Source organism: Lepisosteus oculatus, chromosome 4 (assembly GCF_040954835.1).
Source record: "Lepisosteus oculatus isolate fLepOcu1 chromosome 4, fLepOcu1.hap2, whole genome shotgun sequence".
Taxonomy (NCBI): domain Eukaryota; kingdom Metazoa; phylum Chordata; class Actinopteri; order Semionotiformes; family Lepisosteidae; genus Lepisosteus; species Lepisosteus oculatus.
Window position 1 is genome coordinate 65647664 of NC_090699.1, and position 10008 is coordinate 65657671.

Below are 10008 nucleotides of genomic sequence, written 5' to 3' on the forward strand. Positions count from 1 at the left end.
TTGAACACGCAAGAGTAATCTGGGATGTTTTGCGATGCGTTACTAGAAGCAGCCACAAGGTGGCAGCCTTCTGTTGGTCTAGTTTGGCTCAGCTGGAATGCGGCACATGAACGTGCTCGTTTCAGCGTGGGGTAATTCCGTGGATGTTTCACTCAGGATTCAGGCCTGGGGCAGCTCTTGTACATGGGCATTGGGGGGAAACTCCAAGCTTTGCACTTGAGCTTGCTTTGCTTCTGGAAGCTGCTCGCTTGCAACTTTGTCTGTGTGCAGTAGGGGCCTGTGAGGTTGTACCCCAGTGTGCTAATTGCAGTTCCCGAGGTCTCCCAGACGCTGAAGAGCACTACCTGCAGGCACTTCTGAAATTCATGCTGATTCATGCTGGATCATCACTTCTCGGTTCTCCACGCACGGCTAATTTTGTGTTGGAGCGAGTCTGAGCGCTTGCAGCTCGCAAACTATCTGTGAGTCAGGGCTGGACAGCTATAAATAACTCTACAGTGCGTTGTGAAACCTTGCCCTCACGCCGTAGTCCCCTCGCAGCTGTGCGGAGCTCGCCCGCAGCTGGGGCACGCCAGCACCTGAGGCACCTCTTCTGCTCAGGTATGTAAGCATTGCAGAATCACCCCATCTCCTGACAGCAGCCCGGGCAGATTTCGGCACTTCAGTTAAGTCTTTCTGTATCGCTCCTTGAATTACTGGGTTTAGCCGGAAACCAGCCCTGGCCATGTCCTTCTAGGCGCTGTAAAGAGGCACAGATGAGGTTCACAGACCTGGTTCTGATTCCTGCCCTGGTCCGCATTCTGTTTCCTGGCCCGAGCTGTGTCCTGTGCGCCGGTGACCGTCAGCCAGATGAGCAACTTTCTGAGGACAGGCATGAGCAAAGCCCAACAATCTCTCACTTTCTTTCAAATATGTTGGATGATACAGGTTGCTCCATTACTCAAAGAGCTTTGCTCAACTTGAGAGCAGAACCAGGTCAAGAAAACTCTGTGATTCCTGGCCTGTGAAAGGAAGCGAATCTCTTTGGGTTTTAAAAGTAAGAGATTATGATGTGAGAATCACGTGATCTACAAGTGTTCAGTGTCCTAGGAGGGCCTGACAAAATCAACCTAGCATAGCAGGAGACACACTCAGGACGGGGAACGGGAGAGCAGCCTGTCTCTGGGAGATTAAGAGGAGACACGCTCAGGACGGGGAACGGGAGAGCAGCCTGTCGGTGGGAGATTAAGAGGAGACACACTCAGGACGGGGAACGGGAGAGCAGCCTGTCGGTGGGAGATTAAGAGGAGACACACTCAGGACGGGGAACGGGAGAGCAGCCTGTCGGTGGGAGATTAAGAGGAGACACACTCAGGACGGGGAACGGGAGAGCAGCCTGTCTGTGGGAGATTAAGAGGAGACACACTCAGGACGGGGAACGGGAGAGCAGCCTGTCTCTGGGTGATTAAGAGGAGACACACTCAGGACGGGGAACAGGAGAGCGGCCTGTCTGTGGGAGATTAAGAGGAGACACACTCAGGACGGGGAACAGAGTCTAGGCATCTGGAACTTGCTCGTTGAAGACCGGGAAGGTGTGCTAGTTCCGTACTGTGTTCATGGCGGCGGGGCTGCAGCCTAGTCAGGTGTTTTTAAACATCGGCCGTTAATTGAAATGGGCTCTGGGCTGTGAAGAGGACTTTGGTCCTAAATCGAATCTGAATTTAACTTCACTGCAGTATAACCGAATTTAATTTAATGCCTCACCAGTTTCAGCGATCGCCTTGGGATTGCTCCCTGTCTTTAGAAACTGGTGATTTTATGGTGACTCACAAAGCTGTCTGGGTTGTGTCCCCCCAGACAGGGGTTCGAGAGGAGTTCAAGTGACTCGTTCCTGCGAGGCTCCTGCGAGGGTCTGTGAGTTTCCCTGAGTGACAGGGTTTTCTTGGGATCTGCACTCAGTTTGGGGGAAGGAACAGCTTGTGTGGCCACCCAGGTAAGTGGGCTGTTACACCCGAAGCCGATTCCCCAGCGACAGCAACATCCAGGAACAGGACACTTTGAGAATGTTTGTTTCGATGTGGTGCGACGGGTCTGTCTCGACCTGCGTGGTCCACAGACAGTCTCCTGGCCGCAGGCCGAGGTGGAACAGATCACGTGGACGCTGTGGGCACACAGATCTGCAAAAGGGGAGCTCAAGGGGGGTGTCTGTCACTGTACACAGCCTCGCCCTTCAGTGCGAACAAAGCTTGTCCTTTGAAATAGTAAAGTCATGAGATCAGCCCTCATGTGTGGGTTGATATGTTCCTGGGTCTGTTACGCCTGATTCCCCTCTCTCATTCTCTCACTTCATCTGTCCCTCCCTTGTCTCTGTCCCCCCTTCCCCTGCCTGTCAGGGGGCAGTAATTGCTGTTTGTGAGCCTGGCTGTTTACAGTATACATGTTTATTTCTCTCTGACGCTGATAGTTGGCAGTTAGGAGAGTGTTGTGTCCTCTAAACACAGCTTCGCCCTTCATTGGTCTAGTTACAGTTACAGTTATGGTTGCAGTTGAAGATACATTTGTAGGTACAATTATGGTTGCTGACAGAAGGACACACACACACACACACACTGACTGACAGAAGGACAGAGACACACTGACAGAACGACACGCACTGACTGACAGGAGGACAGAGACACACTGACAGAACGACACACACACTGACAGACAGAAGGACAGAGACACACTGACAGAACGACACACACACTGACTGACAGAAGTACAGAGACACACACACACACTGACAGACAGAACGACACACACACTGACAGACAGAAGGACAGAGACACACACACACACTGACTGACAGAAGGACAGACACACTGACAGAACGACACACACACTGACAGACAGAAGGACAGAAGGACAGAGACACACTGACAGAACGACACACACACTGACAGACAGGGGGACAGAGACACACACACACACCGACAGACAGAAGGACAGAGACACACTGACAGAACGACACACACACTGACTGACAGAAGGACAGAGACACACACACACACTGACAGACAGAAGGACAGAGACACACACACACACTGACTGACAGAAGGACAGAGACACACTGACAGAACGACACGCACTGACTGACAGGAGGACAGAGACACACTGACAGAACGACACACACACTGACAGACAGAAGGACAGAGACACACTGACAGAACGACACGCACTGACTGACAGGAGGACAGAGACACACTGACAGAACGACACACACACTGACAGACAGAAGGACAGAGACACACACACACACTGACTGACAGAAGGACAGACACACTGACAGAACGACACACACACTGACAGACAGAAGGACAGAAGGACAGAGACACACTGACAGAACGACACACACACTGACAGACAGGGGGACAGAGACACACACACACACCGACAGACAGAAGGACAGAGACACACTGACAGAACGACACACACACTGACTGACAGAAGGACAGAGACACACACACACACTGACAGACAGAAGGACAGAGACACACACACACACTGACAGACAGAAGGATAGAGACACACTGACAGAACGACACGCACTGACTGACAGGAGGACAGAGACACACTGACAGAACGACACACACACTGACAGACAGAAGGACAGAGACACACTGACAGAACGACACACACACTGACAGACAGAAGGACAGAGACACACTGACAGAACGACACGCACTGACTGACAGGAGGACAGAGACACACTGACAGAACGACACACACACTGACAGACAGAAGGACAGAGACACACACACACACTGACTGACAGAAGGACAGACACACTGACAGAACGACACACACACTGACAGACAGAAGGACAGAAGGACAGAGACACACTGACAGAACGACACACACACTGACAGACAGGGGGACAGAGACACACACACACACCGACAGACAGAAGGACAGAGACACACTGACAGAACGACACACACACTGACTGACAGAAGGACAGAGACACACACACACACTGACAGACAGAAGGACAGAGACACACACACACACTGACAGACAGAAGGACAGAGACACACACACACACACCGACAGACAGAAGGACAGAGACACACCGACAGAACGACACACACACTGACAGACAGAAGGACAGAGACACACACACACACTGACAGACAGAAGGACAGAGACACACACACACACCGACAGACAGAAGGACAGGAACACTCTCATGGTCTCTGGGCAGGCTGTTCAGACCCAGCGATCAGCCCAGCCCTCGAGTGTGCAGCGAGACAGAGAGGGGGGAACACCGTGTGGCACAGAGGTGAGGAGAGCGACACCGCCCTGTCGAAGGGTCCGGCGCCCAGCGGAATCACGGGATGGAGACAGAGACGGGCAGGAGGGAGTGAGACAGCGGAAGGAGAAGAGCCGGTGAGCCGTTTCTGAACAGCAGCGTGGGGCCCGCGGGCGACAGGGAGGTCCTGAACAGGGTCGTGCCTCTCTGCTGCGCCAGGGAGCCCCACCTTCCCAGCCTTTGATCCAGAGGCTCTTGTTATAGAAGCCAGTCATTTTCCATGCGCCCACGGTTTTCTCTCTGTACCCCTGACTTTCCCCTGTCCCCTGCTTCTCTTCTGTCCAGCAAAATGCTGTTATTTCCCTCATCCTCATGATTAATTCATGAGTCTTCCCTTCTTTTGCAAAGCCAGATGACAATACAGACCCAGAAACAGTGTCAGTAGGTTTAATCTTTTTTCAATTAATTCAGCGCACAATGCTGCAATACAAAAGATAAAGAACAGAATGTGAATTATTCATAATTCACCATGGAGCTGAGTGAGAAGGTCCATTGTGTGAGAGTGGAGTGTATCAGCCCACACATCATGGAGGAAACGATGTGTACAGCATTTCCACGGTCAAGTGCATCCAAACCCCTTTTCATCCCTCGATTAATTCAGTTATTGTCGCTGCTGTTGTTGTTATTGTTGTTGACATTTCAAAACGGTGTCAGATGACGTCTCCAACAAAATACCGGCCTGTTGCATCATCAGATCTGTACTCAGCTTCAGAGGGGTGAAGTACCCCCTGTCATCAAAACACAGAACTGTCTGCAGGGGAGCCTCGAACCCAGGGCCTTCAGGCTGGTCCATGCTGGGCGCCTCTGTATCGCCTTCACCACGGCTCTCCTGCAGGAGAAAAATGGTTCTGCTGAGAGTTAGACTTTCTTTCTTGTGTTGTGGCCGATGTTAATTCATATCTACGTATCCCATAATGCATAACACATTCATGACAAACGCTAACTTCCGATCATGTTTCTTGTTCGCTAAAGATCTTCTGTTGTTTTGTTACTGGAGTTTTGTTTCTGATGTTTAACAGGAGTTAAAAAAAAAACATTTCATGCTGGAGCAGAGAGATTCTGAAGTCCTGCTATCATCCTGGCTCAGCCTTAAACCCCAAACTCGCCCGTCATCAGGTCTCGGGGTGACGTCTGGCACAGACCTGTCCTGCTGTAAATCATGAGCTGGCCGAAATGACACAGGACAGGCTCCACCTGAGCTGCAGCTCTGCTGTAATTAGGGGGCAGGTTAATTCTGCCTTTGTTCGTCAATTATGGGGTTTCTTTTGATTTAATTAGTGATCACAGCGGAGGTTAATTGCAGGCCGTAAACGAGCGAAAGGAGAAGGGTGCCAATCAGAAAATGAAAACTCAGAGAAACCACAGAGCCACAGGATCACAGGGTGAAGCTGTTCTGGGTGAGCTGAGCGTCATGGTGGGGCCCAGACCGCTGTGGGCGTGGTGGGAGACACTGCAGTCTCACTGCTGTGGGCACAGTGGGGGATACACTGGAGTCTCACTGCTGTGGGCACAGTGGGAGATACACTGGAGTCTCACTGCTGTGGGCACAGTGGGAGATACACTGGAGTCTCACTGCTGTGGGCACAGTGGGAGATACACTGGAGTCTGGGACTGAGCTGTTGCTATTACTGCTGCTCCTGTTGCAGTCTCTGATACGGCAGTTTCTACTGCTAATGTACTTGCTCCTGTTGTTACTACAGCTACTGGTACTACTGTTCCTGCTGTTACTACAGCTACTGGTACTACTGTTCCTGCTGTTACTACAGCTACTGGTACTGCTGTTCCTGCTGTTACTACAGCTACTGGTACTACTGTTCCTGCTGTTACTACAGCTACTGGTACTGCTGTTCTTGCTGTTACTACCGCTACTGGTACTACTGTTCCTGCTGTTACTACAGCTACTGGTACTGCTGTTCTTGCTGTTACTACCGCTACTGGTACTACTGTTCCTGCTGTTACTACCGCTACTGGTACTACTGTTCCTGCTGTTACTACAGCTACTGGTACTGCTGTTCCTGCTGTTACTACCGCTACTGGTACTACTGTTCCTGCTGTTACTACAGCTACTGGTACTACTGTTCCTGCTGTTACTACAGCTACTGGTACTGCTGTTCCTGATGCGACAGCAACTGCCAGACCAGCCACCACTGTTCCTGCTGGCACTACTGCTATTGACACAGCTCCTACTGCTCCTACAACGTGTCACTATCGCTGCTTCTGCCAATACTGCCTCTGCTGCAGCTGCTGTTTTACATCGCTTCACTGCTCCCGACTAACTGCCCAGACGCTGCTGATAATCCTGTTCCGTTACTGCTGCTGCTGGTCAGCTGTTAGTACACTGTCCCAGCCAGCAGAGCACCTGCATGTACAGCCCGTCTGTAAGAGCACACAGTTTATCTTGCAGCTCTGGGAAGCTCTGATCAGAGTCTATACCTAGTTATTACTGTCAGCGCTGATGACAGTGCTGGTGTGAGAGGGAATCAGGCATTAAAGGCTGAGGTTTGGGGTGACAGTTCAGCCGCAGGGCCTGTTTCTCTGTCTCTCTCGTTTTCCACTCTGAGACCGGTCAATCCCCAGCCCGGCTCCCTGAATCCGGGTTAATCCCTGCACCTCCAACCTGCCCCCACAGGGAGTCTCCGGGGACTTCAGATCCCGGCGATTACAGCAACTTCCACCTGAGACAGATAATTCCTCCTGCCTCCTGCACGAGTGACGCTGCTCCAGCACTCCCCAGGCTGACCAAACCACCCTCCCAATCCCGGGACTCAGGCTGCACACCTGACCTCACTCACACCTGGGCCAGGTGACTCATTCCGTCTGACAGGGTGACACTGGCGGTCTGCCGTGCGTAATGGGCCATTACGGGTGCTGCACACAGTCTGGGTCAGCCCACAGCGCGGAGGAGGCCTATAGTTCAGATGTTGCTGGCTCAAGCCTGGGCTGTCCCTGTCATTGGACCTGGCTTGGGCCCACTAGAAGCTTATGGGGCAAGAAAGATGGCTGGGATCCCCTTGGGGCAAGCGTGTGGCCAGTAATAGAAGTGCCACTCATCCCATTAGCCCTCAATCTCCTGCAAAGGAATGGTGGAGCTGGCAGCAAGTCCAATAACCAATAGCTTTGGCAAGTGGGCGGGGCAATGGAGAGCGACATCTGGTTCTCATTGGCTCCGACAGGTGGGCGTGTCCGCGGGGAGCGAGATCTGGTTCTCATTGGCTCTGACAGGTGGGCCACAGAGGACTACATTGTCAGAGGTCCATATTGTCATAAGAACATAAGACCGAGAACAAACGAAGAGGAGTATTGGCTCCAACAGTGCAGCTGGGTTCTGATCATTTCTTACACACTCCCCTGTTCCCTTGTGTTAAGAACGTTCTCCTGTTCTTATTTTTAAATGAACTTCCATGTAGCTCCCGCTGTTGGCCCTACGTCAGTAGACAGTTCGCCATGTGAAATTGGAATGGCAGCACAGAGAGGAATAGCTGCAGTTCTGTCTCGAAGGTGTAACTGGAGTTCTGTCTCTCTGAAGTGGCTGCAGGTATATTACAGCTCATGTATAATACAGGTAATATGCAGGTAATATATATTGCAGGTAATACACCGACAACCCTAACCTGTCACAGTAACCTGTGCTCCTACCTCTCCATGACAGCTATAGTCTTACCTGCCCGCAGTGTAACTGTACCGGAGAGGCAGGCTGGAGTTTCCTTACCTGGCTCAGGTACTGCAGGTCTAAACTCTACCTGCCGAGCTGCCAGCATGCGGACTCAGGACAGCAGGCCAGTGATGGGGGTCACCTGGGGGGGCTAGTGAGATCCAGTGGTCCCCTTGGTGGGGCTCGGAGCACAAGAAGCCCGTAAGGAAGTGTACAGACGAGAGGGGCCGGTCAGCCTATCTGGCCCGGTAAGAAGTGAGCAGTGAATTGATCCCAGGATCTCTTCCAGCTGTTTCTTGAAATAAAACCAAGAACCACCAGCTCCAACAGCACGGATGTGCAGCTTGTTCCACACTCCCACAACTCTGTGCTGCGGGAGAGAGAGCCATGCGTCCCTCTCTCTGTGAGAAATGCGTTCGGCCTCTCCGTTATAAACTAGGTTCCCACTGGTGTTCTCTGTCGATGTCAGCCGGGTTGACTCTCTGGATGCCCTGGAGGACTTGGAATACCTGTATCGGGTGGGTGCCCCCCTGGCCAGAAATAGCAGATCGCCTCTTGCTCACTGGGTTAGTTGAAATCGCCACAGTGTTCACGGGTCTTTCCGTTTGGTTTTACAGGATAGCTTTTCACTTCGTGACGCACTGACCATGTGTAAAGCCTGACGTGGGAGGGAAAGGGACCGCTGACCGCCGGGCGCGTCGACCGGCGTAAGTCCCTGACTCAGGAGTGAGAGCCATGGTCAGGGCTGATGTCACGGCACGGGGAGCTTGACGACACAGACAGGTGAGCTCACCTGAGACAGGTAAGATCCCAGGTGCCCCAGACTGAGTCACCGGCCTGCTCTCCTTCGCCAGTGGACAGCCACACGTGGGCACGCTGCACAGCATAGACACAGACCAGGGCTGCTCATGGGCAGACAGGCCAGAGCATCTGAAATCCCCCGGATAAAATCCCTCAATCTCTTTGTCTCTGACTCTCCTGGTAGCTCCCCCTCTGTCTCCTCTTACACTGACACATCTCTGCTTCTCTCTCCTCTCCTCTCTCTCTTTACAAGCGTTTTCTATCTCTTCCATCTGTCTCCCTCTCTTCCTCCTTCCCTCTGTCCCAATCCCAGCTCCTCTCCGCCTCTCTGCCCCTCACTCGCTCACTCATGTGCCTGACCGTGTGTGTTATGTAACACGCCTCTCCACTGAGTTTTGTTTTTAACTTAAAGGAGAAGGATGCTATGAGAAACACACGCAAACACAGAAATAACACTCACAGCTGAACACTCAGAGAGATCACACACACTCACAAAAATCACAGACACACACTCAGAGAGATCACACACGCTCACAGAAATCACAGACACACACTCAGAGAGATCACACACGCTCACAGAAATCACAGACACACAAACACTCACAGAGATCACACACGCTCACAGAAATCACAGACATCACAGAGATCACACATGCGACTGAACACTCACAGAGGAGGGTTGCTCGTGGGTTAATTGGCTTCTGGGAAAACTGGCCCTGGTGTGAGTCTGTGAGTCTGTGTGTCTCCTGCAATGGACTGGCGTCCTGCCCAGGTTGTACCCTGCCTTGTGCCCTTTGCTTGCTGGGATAGACTCCTGTATTGGATGAAGCACAGTGGACACAGTCCTGGTCAGCTTATAAAGGGACCCGGAAAACCATCACGGACCCATCCTGAATGACTTTACTGAATGGTGTGACGAGTTTCTCGTCGCAGTTAAATGTTTTAAAAACAAAGGAGCTGGTCACTGAAGAAAAGCAACACCCCTCCTACCTACTGTAATGAATGGTCAGACTGTAGAAATGGGCAATGACTACAAGTACTTGAGGACTGGTCAAAGACAAATGCTGAACAAGGAGGAAAATGTCACTCTTATTCCTAAACTTAAGTTTTGTTTTCACTAAATACGATTCCACACCCATACCGGACTGGTACTGAGTCACATCTGACTCTGGCGTCACTTAAGTAAACGTCCGAGCGTTAAACGATAACACACTAGGAGCTCTGG